This window comes from Odocoileus virginianus, chromosome 27 (assembly GCF_023699985.2).
Source record: "Odocoileus virginianus isolate 20LAN1187 ecotype Illinois chromosome 27, Ovbor_1.2, whole genome shotgun sequence".
Classification (NCBI taxonomy): Eukaryota; Metazoa; Chordata; class Mammalia; order Artiodactyla; family Cervidae; genus Odocoileus; species Odocoileus virginianus.
The window spans coordinates 44,916,063-44,933,243 of record NC_069700.1 but is presented as its reverse complement, the minus strand read 5'-3'; the positions used below and the strand labels follow the sequence as shown (position 1 = coordinate 44,933,243).

The window sequence follows — 17,181 nt, the reverse complement described above, 5'->3', positions numbered from 1 at the left end:
TGCCCAATGAGCTAATGAACAAAGTAACCATGATGACAAGAACAGAGGTCATATATAGGTTCAGCAACACAGACTACTTTGGGGGGTGGTTCTACATATGTATTTTAATTTTTTATTAATACTTATTTTACTTTTAAATTTTTAATTGGAGGATAGTTGCTTTACAATATGGTGTTAGTTTCTGCCATACATCAACATGAATCAGCCACAGGTATACACACATCCCCTCTCTCTTGAACCTCCCTCCCACTCCCCACCCCATCCCACCCCTCTAGGTTGTCACAAAGCATCAGTTTGAGCTCCCTGCATCCTACAGCAAACTCCCAATATGTAGTGGGAATTCCTAATAATGTCCTTTCACAGACTTGAGAAATTCCACAGAAATAGCATCTGGAAAACAGCATATATTAAGAAACTGTGTTAATGATTATCTTCCATGTTTTTCTTAAGAATAATCTCCTTGTTACAAACTCCAAGGCCAGACCCAGAAGGAAGTATGATTGGGCTCATGAAAGAATGGACCTTGGAACACTGGCATCAGGCATGAATGCTGCCTATGCACTTGCTGATTATTCCCAAGATTAGCCCAAAAGAGAATGGCCTGGGGTGAAAACAAGATTTGGATTACGTCAGCATAGAGTCTTGGGAAAGATAAGATCAAAAAAGTCTTGTACTCTGCAATTAGGAATAAAAGCTGGACTCAAAGTGGACTCTGCACCTCAGTCCAATAGAGGTTGCAGGTCCCCTGACCCGTTGCACCAGATTTTGTGTTCTGTCTTCATTCTCAATGCTCTCTCCCAGACCATTTGGGCAACGCCACTATCCTTTTTACATACAGTAAAGTATACACTTCAATGCTACCCTCTTAATTTTCTCCTTTCCCAACTGTGTCCACAAGTCTGTTCTCTATGTTTGTGTCCCTATTGATGCCTTGCAAATAGATTCATCAGTACCATCCTTCTATATGTCAATATAGAAGTCAATATATGATATTTGTTTTTCTCTTTACAATTTACTTCACTCTGTTTGATGGACTGTAGGTTCATCCATCTCATGAGAACTGGGTCAAATGAGTTCCTGTTTATGGCTGAGTAATATTCCATTTTTAATTTTTTTTATTATTTTTTAAAATTTTTTTATTCCATTTTTATATGTACTAAATCTTCTTTAGCCATTCATTTGTCAATGGCTATCTAGGTTTCTTTTATGTCCCAGCTATTGTAAATAGTGCTGCAATGAACATTGGAGTATGTGTGTCTTTTTCAATTTTGGTTTCCTCAGGGTATATGCCCAGTAGTGGGATTGTTAGGTCATATGGAAGTTTTATTCCCAGTTTTTTAAGGAATCTCCATACTGCTCTCCATAGTGGCTGTATCAATTTACATTCCCACGAACAGTGCAAGGGGGTTCCCTTTTCTCCACACCCTCTCTGGTGTTTATCGTTTGTACATTTTTTTGATGATAGCCATTCTGATTGGTATGAGGTGATGCCTCATTGTAGTTTTGACTTGCATTTCTCTAATAATAAATGAAGCAACATAGACTTCTGTGCACCAAAATAATGTAGTTTAAATTACTACTAAGTGACTAAACTACCAACATCACAAACTTTAAACCCTCACTTGGGGGCTATTATTCCACTGGGGAACCAACTACATATCCTGTTGTCAGGTTCCTTATATTTGACCACTTCTGTATTAGGGGCACAATGTATATCTAATCTCACTGGAATAGACATTTATTCTATACATAGATGTCCCTTCATGTCCCACAATGCTTCTGCCAAAACCGCCAACCACGAATTACTGAATGTCTTATTCAACAGCACCTACAGCATTGTTTCTGAGACAAGAAGCCAGTTTATAGGGGGGAAAAATCGGCAATGGGCTAATATTCTGGAATTCACTGGCCTCACCATAAGGCCACTAACCCTGAAGCAACTAGCCTGATTGGATGGTGAAATGACCTTTTGAATACTTAGTTATGGTATGAGCTAAGAGACAATACTTTAAAAAAAAAAAAAAGACAATACTTCTGGTGAGAGAAGCATCAGTGGGAGAAGGGGGTGTATTGAGTTATGTCAAGGAAAGCTTGCTACCATAAAATCCTTAACTTTCCCAATGTGGGGTCAGTTAACTTGTGTAAATTACTGGGCGGGGGGGGGCGGGGTTAATTCCTCAGGACAAATGCCTGATCCTCTTTCAAAACTCCTGGAGGGATGCGTGAGGCTATTTTGGGTAGACTACAACAGTTGAAGATTCACAAGCCACCTGCTACCCTTCAGTACTTTTTTCACTAGTAGTGGTCCTCATTAATAAATAGTAACATCCTAGTGGAGGTGCTGGGGATTGAACCCAGGGCCTCGTGCATGCTAAGCACGCGCTCTACCACTGAGCTACACCCCCATTGTTGCCAGAATACTTCATTCATGTTAGACATTACTGAAGATTTGGTGAGTGATGCAACATCACTAATTGTCCTGTGAATTAATTTACAAGAGCTCTAGGCAGCCCACTCCGCCCAAAGTAAAAGCCTTAACATCAGTTTACTTCATCAGAAAGAATAATGATCCATTGCCTACTACTTCTGGTGACTTTACAATATAATTATGGTTGGTGGTAGAAGAATAGAGAAGCACAGAGAAGGGATCATCACTGGACAGGTTTGCGTCTCCTTGGTCCACAACTCTTTCATTAACCCGAACAGTTGAAAGAATAGAATGTCTTCTAAAAGATAATTGACTGAGAACGTCTTACTTTTGCTTTTCCTTTTCTTTCTGTTCGTTCCCCTTTGTGCTCCTCAGTGATGCTGCCAGTATCACTGGCTCCTCAAGCCTGATAATGTGAGTCTGTTGTGCCCGTTGCCTCAGGTTCGAGAGATCCTGCATGAGCCAGATCTTCCTTTTTATTTCCCTTCAATCAAATGTTTCTTGGGAAGACCGACTTCAACAGTGATGATGACGCCCTTGGAGTGAAATGTGATGAATTTAACTTTGCTATTGAGCAGAAAAAGTAAGGGAAAGTGAGAAATTTTTGTGCAGCATGGTTTAGGAGAGTGAAATAGGACAGTAATGGAGGTGCTAGAAATGAAACATTTCATCAAAGATGCTGGCTGGGAAATGTTGGATGAACATATGGCAAAAATTAAGTTAAATGAAATAATTTAGCATCCTTATTAAGGAAGTTGTTGATGTTAGAGAACACTTGAGTAATTTGCATAAGAGAGAAGTACAGGCAGGCTAGGGGGTGTGGCTCAGTGGTAGAGCGCGTGCTTAGCATGCACGAGGCCCCGGGTTCAATCCCCGGCACCTCCACTTGGGAGGCTCCTTATTGGAGACCTCAGTAAGCCATCTAGGAGAGTTTTTGGCTTGTTTATTATTGTTGTCATTTTTGTCTTTGCTGCCTTTGGTCTTTTGAATGAGTCAATCAAAGTTTCCGGCCTTGTTCTTTTGCCGCAGTTTTGTCACTTTGGAATACAATGATATAATTCGTGTGGGTGTACTCAAACCATTTGTCTATGTTTGTATTAGCCATCTTCTCTCTAGCCATTTTGAGCAATCACAGCTGTGTTTTGGGGTACACACAGTGTATAGAATGCCTGCCCCCACCTCTACTATTCTTAGGTAACAGTATTGCATGAGGACTTCGGAAAAGGCCAAAGTGAAGCCAGATACTTCTGATCCTCACGTATCTTTGATGGAAATATCATTTGTGCTTGAAACAAAGATCTAGAGGAGGACAGACTAATCGTTTGAATAGACTTTCTCTGTTCAAACTGTGGCTCTTCAGAACTTCCACTGGGAGAAGTGTAGTATATAAGCAGTAGAGAACACTGAAAATGTCCCAAAAGATCTCTAGAAGAAAACTGGGTTTCAGGAGACTTCTGCGTAAGAGTAAAAAGCAAGAATGGAAGAGCTAAAGAATCTTCGCTCAGACACTTAAACGCTCGGCCCTCAGGTCAAAAGTCTGAGGCGCTATCCAAGGTGCTGACACCTGTATTCTTGGACATGTATTTAAAAGTGTTCGTTTGCTGTCCGGCTTACATTTCTTTCTCATTTGCCCCTCACATTCCAAATCTAGTGTGCTAAAAGTCTGTTGCTGCCTCAGATACATAAGCCCAAAGCCACCGGCGGACCCTGCTTCTACGCTCAACATCGCTCTCCCTGCAGTCACACAGGAATCCAGACGTGGCTTTCCAGTTGCTCTTTATAAAGCTATCAATTCCTGCAGCGCGTGCGCGCATGCTCAGTCGCTCAGTCGTGTCCGACTCCTTTGCGACCCCATAAACTGTATCTCGCCAGGCTCCTCTGTCCATGAGATTTCCCAGGCAAGAATACTGGAGTGGGTTGCCAAAACTCCAGGGAATTTCCGGCAGTACAGCACCGCAAACAAAAATTCAGCTACACAAGGGCCCTTCAAAGTACTCAACCGGTTTATCCAGCGAGGAAAAGAGAGACTAGTATCTCTCAAACTACGATAACTGGAAGAAAACAAACCGATTCTCAGAGGACATACGTTTTCACCTACTTCGCTTAGAATAAGGAAGACTCCTCTTGCGGCGAACCTGTTGACTTGCAGAAGAGACAAAGACTTCGGATACATCCACATTCTCCCTTCTCCGAGTATCAGTGGTGTATAAAGCTCATTCCCAAACTTTCTTCTTGTGTCCTCGCTTTCGTGCTCCGGCTTGGCTGCTTCTTCATTCCCTGCAGCTGTCTTCCCCTCTCCACTCTCCCGTCAGGATGCTCTCGCCTTCCCACCCCCTCTCTCCTCTCCGTCCCCCCTCAACCCTCCAGTTCTCTGACATTAGTCTAGGAACAGCTGAACCCTGCTGATTTTCATTTAGAGAAGTTTTAAAATTACATGATTTCCTGCCCCCTTCCACTTATGACAGGATTTCCTTAAAACAAACTAAACAAAAACACAAAAAAATATACGTGTTTGGGTTGACAACGATGCACATTTGAATAAAGGCAGGAAACATCAACTTAATTGTGCCCCAGGGACAGATAGATTTTGAGGACCTACCCAGGTGTGGGGAGGTCTTATAAAGAACTTTTCTTTTTGGCTTCCTTCATGTTCACCTTCTTGTGGAAAAACATTCTCTCTGAAACAGGCGCAATATTGACAGGAGCATCTTTTCTAATCCTCTTTCCTGTCTTCTGTCCTTAGGGGTCTCAGAGCTAGATTTAGATTTGCAGTGTCCTGGACAGAATGCTGCTTGCTTCTGCGTTTCCAGACAAAGATGCTAGGCACAGTGGTTTAGTTATGACTGACTTGGCTCTTCATTTCATATCCATATGAGTTACACTTCACTCTTAGCTCCCCACGTGGACCTAAATTTCCTGAGTAGTTTTCATGGCACTGGCCTTTGTGTTCCCCTCCACTATCTTTTATATTTTTCTAAGAGTGTGGCAAACAGAAAAGAAATTGAAGACTCAACAGAATATTTCATCCTGATGTACACTTGGTGGTGGACAGGAACTGCCACTCAGGAAGTCAGCTAGCAGCAGTCCTTGGAGGGTCCCCTACTTATGAAAGATCTCTTTTGTATTCAGACACTTCAATTCAGAAAGCAAAGTCTTTTCTCCTGAGGGTTTCAGAAACAGCAGGGTAGCTTAAATCTTGAAAAAGCCCCCACTTAGTCACTCAGTCATGTCCAACTTTTTGCAACCCTATGGACTGTAGCCCACCAGGCTCTGTCCATGGAATTCTCCAGGCAAGAATACTGGAGTGGGTAGCCATCCCCTTCTCCAAGGACTCTCCTCCCAGGGCTCTTCCCTGACCCAGGGGTAGTGGCAACATGTCATATGGAATATCCTAGACACCTTCTGCAAGGGATGTAGCTCAGTGATAGAGCACAGTGTTTAGTGTGGACAATGCCCTGGGTTCAACCCCAGCACCTCCAGGGCTTTAATCTCAGCCCTGAACTAAGGCTTATGATTTATCTGCCAACTGATTTAGCAGGGTAGGCCAAAGATTTCACTTTATATGACTGATGAATTTTCAAAAATGGCAATGATTGGTTCCACTGATACCTCTTTGATGACCTATGACTTTCAAAAGTTTACAAGTATCTGAATAAAGGCAAGAAATGTCTGTTTAAAAGACAAGTTTAAAAAGTTGTAAAACTTTTTAAACACAAGTTTTAAAACTTGTTCAAATAAACCTTTATTTATTAGCTGCAACCAGTTCTAAAATATTGTAGCAGACTTCACTCCATGTTGTAATGAATTGTTTGTTCAACTTCTCACAAAATAGTCTCACCTGAAGTTTTTTCCAGGAAGACCACTCACACAGATTATTTCTTGTCACTTCAAACTGGCACTGACTCCTTGAATAAACAACTGAATAATATTGGTAACTCCTGTTGACTCATCAGGAGTCAAAGGAAACATGCCAAAAATCATTTGTCTTATTTTAAAAATCAACTATTGATGTTACCTCACAGATGTAGAGAACAAACTAGTGGTTACCAGAGAGAGGGAAGGGCAATAGTAAGGTTGGGGAGTGGGAGGTACAAATTTGAGTGTAAGACAGGTTCCAGGGGAACAAAGCTCGTGGCTCAGAAAGTAAGGAACTTGACCGCAGTATAGGAGACCATGCTTCGACTGCTGGGTTAAGAAGATCCCTTGGAGGAAAATGTGGTAATCCCCTTCATTATTTTTTGCCTGGAGAATTCCATAAACAGAGGAGCCTGGTGAGCCACAGTCTACGGGATCGCAAAGAGTTGGACACGACTGAGTGACTAACACTTTCACTTTGTAATAACTTTAAATGGAAAGTAACCTTTTAAATTGTGTAAAAATTTTTTAAATGAAAAATTTAACTATTGATTTTTTTGTGAACAAAGTCTGTTGTAATGAGATATGCCATTTTAAATTTTCTAATTTTTGTGACAGTTGCTTTCTTGTCAGTTAAGAATTATTGTGATGAGTGTGTAATCTGGTATTGTGAATGAGTTCTGTTTTGAGAGTGAGTTGGTAAGTCCAATTTGTTTGTAAGTCCAACAAACTTAGCCTAGGTACTCAATTAATACAATCGCTATATAGTACCATACTGTTATAGGCTTATAATATTTTTCACACAAAAAGAACACATAAAAACAAAAAATTAAAACATTTTTAATCTTATAGTACAGTATTGTAGTACAGTACAACACGGGCATACAGGAGGTGGCATCAAGTGAACAGGCAAGAAGAGTTATTGCCTGGAGGAGGGAGAAGAGGTGGGATACGGTAGAGTGGAAGATCATCAGCAATAGGAGGTGGAGGGTAAGCTGCAATAGCACTCATGTCTGACATAGATGGAACACATATTGGCATCTTTGAAAGTTTGAATATAGGGGACTTACTGTACATATATATTTTTCCAAACTTATAGAGTTATTGGATTCCATTTCTCAGCATTTTTGGAGACTTTCAAAGAAGGAGGATCAAGAGGAAGAGAAAAACAAGAGACCCCCCCCACCCCCCAAAAAAATACTGCCTTTATGTTCTTTTAGTTTCTGAACTGGGTCTGGGTCAACTGACAGGATGTGGAGAAGCTGAAAGACTTTCCAGTGAAATGCTGTTACCTCTCTTCTACCTTCCTGCTCCACCTACCATCCCATATCAGAGGGAACTTGATCCAAGCAGCACATATGGAAGAAAGATTCCAGTTCTTTCTGGGCTGGCAAGTATATTGGACAACTAGACCATCAGGCTTGAGGAATTTGAAATCCAAAAAAGAAGCTGAAAACAATCTAATTATTAAAAAACAGAAGTCAAAGACTGTTATCCTAAGTGGCCGGAATAGCTCAGTTGGGAGAGCGTTAGACTGAAGATCTAAAGGTCCCTGGTTCAATCCCGGGTTTCGGCAAGCTATGCTTTTTAGTTAATACAGTGTATTCCGCTAGCATGTTAAATATGTGCCACATTTCAGTCATGGAGGAGCTCATAACTGAAGCCCACTTTTAGATTTTCAACTTTTTTTTTTTTACCAAGGTAATAAAGGTATCTTATGACCTCTTTAAGTTTACATAGTATTCCAACATATTGATACCCTGTGAGCAGTAAGCACTACTGATTTAAAAAAATAATAAAATATTATGCAATAATGACGCTGAAAACCTTGGGTAACGGTCACTGAATCACTGTGACGTATAGTGTGAACAGCAGCAGTGGGAAGAGCAAAGGGTGCCGCTTCTCGTCTGTTGCAGCCACTCTCTGTTGTAGCTCAAAAGCTCCATAGAAGATGTGTAAATGAAGTGCCTGTGTTTGAATAAAACTTTATACATGGACACTGACATTTGAACTTCATATAGACTTCATGTGTCAACTAATACTAGTTTTCTTTTTATTTATTCAAACTTTTAATGTTCCCAAACCATTCTTAGCTCTCTGGCAATAGTTAACCAACCACTAAGGAGAGAATCTCACTGTAAATACTCACAACTTTAAGAGCAGGCAAGGTTTCAGTAGGCTTATGCCAGTTAGAAATAAGTGGAGAATAAATTCAAACAGAAGGACCTCAGCCCCTAGGGATTTGAACTTTGTTTCCCCAGTTTAAAAATTCTGGAAGCTTACCTAGTGAGCTATCGTAATCTATAGGTCTAGCTACTGGACATACATTTAACTAATTCATTTGATAGATATTATCTTAGTTGCAAAGCTTCTTTGCATTCTTTTATGGCAGGGAAAATCCCATTTGAAAGAGATGCTATAATAAATACCCAGCTCTCAGGAATGCTTTGTTTTTCTTTCTCTCTGTCTTCCATTCCTTCAGGCATCTCGAAACCAGAGCTGTCATGTCCCCTACAAAATGTCACAGCAAGGTTTGCAGACCATATTGCTGGACTTGAGGTATTTTATTTCATGGTGAGTATTGTGAGTTCATTGCTTTCTTGCTTCTCCATTTCCCCAGAGAACTGGAAACTGCTCAACACAAAATATGTAGGACTACTTCTTTCCCTATAAGTGATAATGACATTTGCAAAGAGGAATAAATCCAAACTAATCTCCAGTTGCCTTTTGACTTCAGGATTCCCATCTCAGAAGAAAAGATGTGGAGCAGGTGCTCTAAAGGAAATCTACCTGGCTTTGAAACTTGCCCTGCTACTTGTTGGCTGTGAACTGTTGGTAGTTAGTTACTTCACCTCTTCGGGAGTCTATTTATCAAGGAGGTGATACAATCATGTAATGTAACCTATGGTTATTACTATAATATTATCCACTTCTTGTCCCCAGCTATATTTTAAAAGCACCATTTTTTAATTTTGAAAGCTTGGAAAAAAAAAAAAAAACTACAAATATGTCATATTGACCATGGTCAGAACTCAGTCTAGAGTTCTGTGAGCAGGATTTCAACTTGCTCTTGGGAAACCCACCAAGTTTCAATGTCTCAAAACTCAAACCTCCCTACACCTGGTGGTAAGTAAATGATGCTCATTATCTAGCACTCACTGGGAAACAGCATCTTGATTCAGTGCAAGTAAACTTGTTCCTAGATTTGAGAAAAGTTTGAAAGCAATTTATTAAATGGCATAAAACAAGAAAAAAGTGGAAATACCCACCCCTTAGGTTTGGGGATCCTTTTATGCTGGCCACCTCTTCACTTACATGCAGTAATTCCAGTCAATCATCTTGTCCAGGAATGAGTTGCTCAAATTTCTGATTTATCCATGATTTGTAAAACAAATCTTATTGACATTTCCCAGTTAACAGATTTCTTCCCTAGGTACTTTGTTACTGAAAGTGGAAGTCGCTCAGTCTGTCTGACTCTTTGCGACTTCATGGACTGTAGCCTGCCAGGCTCCTCTGTTCATGGAATTCTCCAGGCACTTCTACTGGGGACATTGTTCCCTTCCTCAGAGGATCTTCCCAACCCAGGGATCAAACCCAGGTTTCCCCCCATTGCAGGCAGATTCCTAACCATCTGAGCCACCAAGGAAGTAAATTTATAGTCTACAAAACAATAATTAGTGTCTTCTTTAATGTTGTAAGGAACCTTACTTAATTCAACTATATCCCTGGAGTAGAACAGAAGAAATCACTGCAAGTCAGTAGATGTTACTCTGATTTCTAGCTCTTCATACTCTTGTAGAGCCAAGAGCTCCATGTGAGGAGGGAAAAAACATGGACAGGATTCTCAGAACAGAGCTAGGTTGTCCTGGGCTAGGGTTCTTGAAAAAAACCAATGCAGATAGCTATTGCCATTAAATTATTTTCCACAAAGGGGTTGTAGTTGTGGGGGTGTAGCTCAGTGGTAGAGCGCGTGCTTAGCATGCACGAGGCCCTGGGTTCAATCCCCAGCACCTCCAACTAGAACTTCTTTGTGGGATTTCTCTGGTGCTAACTGAAATAGCCCTGTCACTCATAGCTCGAGTGCTTCTGTTAAAGTTTATCTGTCCACCTTTTATTTTTTAATTGGAGAATGTTGCTTTACAAAGTTGTGTGGGTTTCTGCTATACAACAAGGGGAATCAGTCGTAATTATATATATTCCCCCTCCCTCTTGATCCTCCCTCTCCCCCTCCCCCTACTCTCCCCAGGTAATCACAGCGCCAGGCTGGGCTCCCTGTTACATAGCAATGCCCCACTAACTACCCATTTTACAGATGATAGTATGTATTGGTCAATGCTACTTTCTCAGTTCATCCCATCCTCTCCTTGTCCTGCTGTGTCCACAAGTCCTCTCTCTACATCTTCTTCTCCATTCCTTCCCTGCAAATAGGTTTATCAGTACCATTTTTCTAGATTCCATATATATGTCAATATTTGATATCTGTTTTTCTGTTTCAGATTTGTCCACCTTTTAAAACCACCCACTGTAGTCACTGAAAAATCACTCCTATGTTGACTAAGGTCTTTACTACACAAAAATTAACTACTGGGGAAAATTAGAGTTCAGAGAGCAGGAAAATCACTTAGACTATGCCCCCACCTCATCTTTCATCAAACTAGCTTCAGGAATCAGTTCAATGGAGTTTTCCCTGGGTTTGGAGAAAGTTTAAAATTAAGAGGCTAGAAAATCTGAAGTGAACTTGCCCTAGTACTTTGGAGAACACAGTTCCTCCTCTGGCATGAAGAACACAGGATTCTCCAGTGGTGAGATGAAGGACAGATTGGCTGTATAATTTCCTGGACACAAGGCCCTCTGAAATGCACTGATCACAGACACATAAGGCTGGCCATGATGACAGGTATAGAAGTGAATGCCCCAGTCAAAGAGGCAAGCTACTCTCTTGTGTACTTGCCCTCTTCTAAGAGACTCAGAATGGATGTTCACCAGTGTCAAGTTTGAGCTGAGAAGGCAGGAGATGCTCACTCACCACGCAGACTTGCTAAACTGTCCTGTCCTGTTTGGATCCCAAAGGGAAAGAGAAAACTTCTTTCCCCTGCTTGTTCTGGATTCTTATGCTGGGTATGCTTGGGAGAGCATTACCTTTTGAAAATGTTGCTAATGGAGATACACAGCTAGAGTCCTAAGCACTTATGGAAACATCAAAGAACGCAGATTTAGGACACTAGTGTCCAGAGATTTAGGACAGTTGCTTCAAACTCGTGGGACAATTCTACCTTTTCCTACAAGTAGTTTAACTTTGTGGTCCTATTAATGATTTTGATAAATCAACATGGATTAGATCATACAATCCAGTTTATGAAGTAAAATAGCTTTTGTGTCTCACTTAAATCGGGGTTGGGGGGGGTAAGTGCTGTAGAGGGAGACTTGAGTGCAAAGTAAGAGATTTGAGAGAAGGAGAAAGCTTATTATTGGTCACAAAAGAGGTGAGTGGTTTAATTTGTGTTAAAATTAATGTTTTTTTTTTTTTTTGCAAACAATTGGCTACCTCCAAGAAACCACACTATCACATAAAGTGATTAGTAAAAGTTTTTCTTTTTTTAAAATTTCATTTTTTAATTTCTTATTTGTTTCTTTGTTTTTGTTTTTGTTTTTGTTTTGTTTTGTTTTTCTTTTGTAAAAGTTTTATTTCAGGAGTCTGGGAACCTTGCATCTCTCCTGCCTAAAAATTTGGCCATTGACCAGACGCACAAAATTGCCAATTGTTCTCTGAATTAATTTAGGGGGCACAATCACCCAAGGTAAATATTTTCGTGCAAGAAGCACCCTATCAAGCTATTCCATGACCTTGTGAAGTCACCTTCACCAGGAAAGACACTCTTTCCACTTTCTCAAAGAGACTTGAGACCCACTCTGTCTGCCTATCCCTTGTATCTGGTGATTCAGCCAAACATGTTCTAGGATCGCGTCCTTGAAACCAGGATAATTGAATTGTATTAAAGACTTTTCCTTCCAGCAGAGGCATAGTTGCTGCTTACAGATCCTGTCTGGAGCGTCCTCACTCTGATATGCAAATCTTCCTAATAAAACTTTCTCTGGTACTGTATTTTCCCCTGATCTTGTCACCACCATTGTCATTTCCTTCCCTTTGACTGAAGAATTTAGCCTCTGGCTCAGGCTTCTCCACTTCAAAAGCCCTCACTATTATCAATGATTTCAGCATTTTAATTGTTGCTCTGTTTTGAATACATGCACACATAATCATGAGAGTGCCATAAAAATTCACTGGCTTCCCACATTTTAAGTAAGTGCCATTTTATAAAAATCCCCTGGATCACTAATGTTATTATGACAAACATTAAATATCTACTCCTATTGACCTTTTACTGTTCATACTGTTCATGGGCTTCTCAACGCAAGAATACTGAAGTGGTCTGCCATTTCCTTCTCCAGTGAACCACATTTTGTCAGAACTCTCCACCATTACCCGTCCCCGTCTTGGGTGACCCTACAGGGCATGGCTCATAGTTTCACTGAGTTAGAGGAGACTGTGGTCCATGTGATCAGATTGGTTAGTTTTCTGTGATGGTGTTTTTCAGCCTGTCTGCCCTCTGATGGATGATAAGAGGCTTATGGAAGCTTCCTGATGCGAGGAGTTGGACTGAGGGGGAAACTGGGTCTGATGGGCGGGGCCAAGCTCAGTAAATCTTCAATCCAATTTTCTGTTGATGGGTGGGGCTGTGTTCTCTCCCTGTTTTGTGTGTGTGTGTGAGTTAGTCGCTCAGTCTTGCCTGACTCTCTGCGACCCTACGGACTGTGGCCCGCCAGGACTCTTTGTCTATGGGATTCTCCAGGCAAGATTACTGGAGGGGATTGCCATTCCCTTCTCCAGAGGAATTTCCTAACCCAGGGATCCAACCCTGGTCTCCTTCATCGCAGGCAGGTTCTTCAGCGTTTGAGCTACAGGGAAGTCCTAAAAAGACTGGCAGCGGTGGGATTCGAACCCACGCCCCCGAAGAGACTGGAGCCTTAATCCAGCGCCTTAGACCGCTCGGCCACGCTACCACATCATACCTTATTTTTTTAATCTGGAGTCAAACTATGGTGGAGGTAATGAAGATAATGGTGATCTCCTTCAAAAGGTCCCATTCACGCACTGTTACACCCAGTGCCCCCTACCCTACCTAACAGAAGTAGAAGATATTAAGAAGAGGTGGCAAGAATACACAGAAGAACTATACAAAAAAGACCTTCATGACCCAGATAATCACGATGGTGTGATCACTCACGTAGAGCCAGACATCCTGGAATGTGAAGTCAAGTGGGCCTTAGAAAGCATCACTACGAACAAAGCTAGTGGAGGTGATAAAATTCCAGTTCAGTTATTTCATCTCCTAAAAGATGATGCTGTGAGCAAATCTGGAAAACTCAGCAGTGGCCACAGGACTGGAAAAGATCAGTTTTCATTCCAATCCCAAAGAAAGGCAATGCCAAAGAATGCTCAAACTACCGCACAATTGCACTCATCTCACATACTAGCAAAAGGAAAGGAAAGTTAGTCACACAGTCGTGTCTGACTCTTTGTGATCCCATAGACTGTAGCCTGGCAAGTCCTCTGTCCATGGAATTCTCCAGGCAAGAATACTGGAGTGGGTTGCTATTACCTTCTTCAGGGGATCTTCCTGACCCAGGGATCAAACATGGGTCCCAGCATTGGAGGCAGAGTCTTTACCAACTAAGCTACACACTAGCAAAGTAATTCTCAAAATTCTCCAAGCCAGGCTTCAAGAGTAGGTGGACCATGAACTTCCAGATGTTCAACCTGGATTTAGAAAAGTCAGAGGAACCAGAGATCAAATTGCTAACATCCATTGGATCATCAAAAAAGCAAGAGAGTTCCAGAAAAACATCTACTTCTGCTTTATTGACTATGCCAAAGCCTTTGACTGTGTGGATCACAATAAACTGTGGAAAATTCTGAAAGAGATGTGAATACCAGACCACCTGACCTGCCTCCTGAGAAAACTGTATGCAGGTCAGGAAGCAACAGTTAGAACTGGACCTGGGACAACAGACTGGTTCCAAATCAGGAAAGAAGTATGTCAAGGCTGTATATTGTCACCCTGCTTATTTAACTTATATGCAGAGCACATCATAAGAAGCCCCAGTACACACTGGAATCAAGATTGCCAGGAGAAATATCAATAACCTCAGATATGCAGATGAAACCACCCTTATGGCAGAAAAGTGAAGAACTAAAGAGCCTCTTGTTAAAAGTGAAAGAGAAGAGTGAAAAAGTTGGCTTAAAACTCAAACTCAACATTCAGAAAACTAAGATCATGGCATCTGGTCCCAACACTTCATGGCAAATAGATGGGGAAACAATGGAAACAGTGACAGACTTTATTTTGGAGGGCTCCAAAATCACTGCAGATGGTGACTGCAGCCATGAAATTAAAAGACGCATACTCCTTGGAAGAAAAGTTATGACCAATCTAGACAACATATTACAAAGCATTATTTTGCCAACAAAGGTCTGTCTAATCAAAGCTATGGTTTTTCCAGTAGCCATGGATAGAGTGAGAGTTGCACTATAAAGAAAAGTGAGCACCCGAAGAACTGATCATTTTGAACTGTGGTGTAGGAGAAGACTCTTGAGAGTCCCCTGGACTGCAAGGAGATCCAACCAGTTCATCCTAAAGGAAATCAGTCCCGAATATTCATTACAAGGACTGATGCTGAAGCTGAAACTCCAATATTTTGGCCACCTGATGTGAAGAGCGGACTCATTTGAAAAGACCCTGATGCTGGAAAAGATTGAAGGCGGGAGGAGAAAGGGAAGACAGAGGATGAGATGGCTGGATGGCCTCACTGACTCAATGGACAGGAGTTTGAGTAAACTCCAGGAGTTGGTGATGGACAGGGAGGCCGGAGTGTTGCAGTCCATGGAGTCACAAAGAGTTAGACACAACTGAGTGACTGAACTGAACTAAACTGATTGACTTTTAATTCAATCTTCCTTCCAAACTCTTTTTGTTTTGAATTTATTTCATTTTATGATGTTAATGCTACTTATGTTTTAAGCATGTTGGTAGTTTAGTCACTTTGCAGTGGCTTCAATCTGATCTGTTTCGGTGTATGGAAGTCCATGTTACTGAGCTATACATGACTTCCATTCTGTCACTGTGGCCATTCTTTTCATAATTCCACTGAAAAAGACAGTGATAATGGCTAAGGAGAAGCTAAGCTTCCAGACATCAACAGAATTGGTTATCTTGTCTAACTGTCTATTAAGATCCTATTCTTAAGAGGTTTCTATTGGAGAGCATTTACATGGAAAATATTATCCTTAGACTGCACATTTAGTAAAATCTATCCATCTGTCTGAGGAGCCTGGAGGGCTATAGTTCATGGGGTTGCAAAGAATCGGAGCATGACTGAGCAACTGAGCACATCCATCTGTCTCTTTCCCAAACCTCTCTGTCCTCACTTTTCAGCAATTTTCCTTCCAAGCACCAGTCAGTCAAACTATTAGTCACCTGTCATGAATCAGTGTGGATCCCTATGCTACAGATATCCTTCCAAATAAAATAAACAGTTGCATGCCCTACATGAAGTCAGGCCCACTGGAAGGACTGACTTCACCATTGGCCTCCAAAATTCAGAGGCCCACTAGGCTTACCTTTCTCACAAGTTTTAAAACCTTTTTCTGTTCCCTTCATAATTTCACCACTATCAGTTATGACATATCGCAGTAGATTGTAATGAATTGTTTGTTCAAATTCTCACAAAAAAGTCTTACCTGGAGTTTTTCCACATAGACTTTTCACACAGATTATGTCTTCAGTCACTTAAAAATGACATTGCCTCCTTGAATAAACAGCTGAATAATGTCAGTAACATCTGAAGACTGACTCATCAAGAGACAATGAAAATGGCACATCATTTGCCTTCTTTTTAAAATGAACTCTTGATTTTGCTTCCACTGCCCTCAATTCTCAATCAACTATTTCTACACAAAGATTAGTGGTCTTAAGTTTGTTTTCTCTAGGCATATTTCTTTTAGATAGTATAAGTAAACAGTTTAATTTCTTTGCCAAGGCAAATGGGTTTTCTTGCAAGATTTACAAAGGAGCCAATCAGAGACTGACTTGATTGCAACCTCATCTTCATTTAAAAAAAACATTCTGTGTGTGTGTGAGGAAATACTGTTGCAATGAGATGTGTCATTTCAAATTTTCTAATTTTTGTGACAGTTGCTGTCCTGTCAGTTGGAGTTTCATGATTAGTGTTTAGAGTCTGGTAATGCTCTTGTATACTGTATTCTTTTAGCAAATTTATAGCATCACTGGATAACATTTCTCATCATTTTTGGAGATTATCTAAGAGTATGGATCAAAAAGAAGAGAAAAATAAGGGATTCTCCACAATATTGCCTATAGGTTCCATTACTTCTGAACAGTGTCTACAGAATGCAGAGGAACAGAAAGGCTTTCCACTGAATCCCTCCCTAACACCTCTCTTTAAAATCTCCATTGTTATTTATTCATCCCTGCTTCCAGGAATTGCATCCAACTGGCATACATGGAAAACAGTATATTCCAAGTCTTTCTGGGTGGGCAAATATATTGGCCAACCATGCTTTAGGAACTTGAACCCTTCCAAAAACCAAAGTTGACAATCTAAACATTGAAAAAGAAAGGTCAGAGACCCATTCTTTTTCAGGTGGCTGAAATAGCTCAGCTGGGAGAGAGTTAGACTGAAGATCTTAAAGGTCCCTGGTTCAACCCCAGGTTTTGGCAAGCTCGGTATTTTAGTGAATACCAAGGATGATTTGTCTTCCTGTGAAAAAGGAGTAGATGCTCACTGCGATGATGCTCATGATACCCTAATTCCTTCAG

General features: G+C 41.0%; 6 non-coding genes across 6 annotated transcripts; 4 read left to right on the top strand and 2 right to left on the bottom strand.

Annotated features, from left to right (window-relative positions):
* Positions 1–2,333: 2,333 nt before the first annotated feature.
* On the bottom strand, positions 2,334–2,405 carry TRNAA-AGC (transfer RNA alanine (anticodon AGC)). The gene has a single exon. It is a non-coding gene; the product is annotated as a tRNA-Ala (tRNA).
* An 836-nt stretch (positions 2,406–3,241) lies between these two features.
* TRNAA-AGC (transfer RNA alanine (anticodon AGC)) lies at positions 3,242–3,313 on the top strand. The gene has a single exon. It is a non-coding gene; the product is annotated as a tRNA-Ala (tRNA).
* Positions 3,314–7,786: 4,473 nt separating this feature from the next.
* On the top strand, positions 7,787–7,859 carry TRNAF-GAA (transfer RNA phenylalanine (anticodon GAA)). The gene has a single exon. It is a non-coding gene; the product is annotated as a tRNA-Phe (tRNA).
* Positions 7,860–10,227: 2,368 nt separating this feature from the next.
* Positions 10,228–10,299, top strand: TRNAA-AGC (transfer RNA alanine (anticodon AGC)). The gene has a single exon. It is a non-coding gene; the product is annotated as a tRNA-Ala (tRNA).
* Positions 10,300–13,263: 2,964 nt separating this feature from the next.
* Positions 13,264–13,345, bottom strand: TRNAL-AAG (transfer RNA leucine (anticodon AAG)). Its single transcript has one exon. It is a non-coding gene; the product is annotated as a tRNA-Leu (tRNA).
* A 3,663-nt stretch (positions 13,346–17,008) lies between these two features.
* On the top strand, positions 17,009–17,082 carry TRNAF-GAA (transfer RNA phenylalanine (anticodon GAA)). Its single transcript has one exon. It is a non-coding gene; the product is annotated as a tRNA-Phe (tRNA).
* The last annotated feature ends 99 nt before the right edge of the window (positions 17,083–17,181 follow it).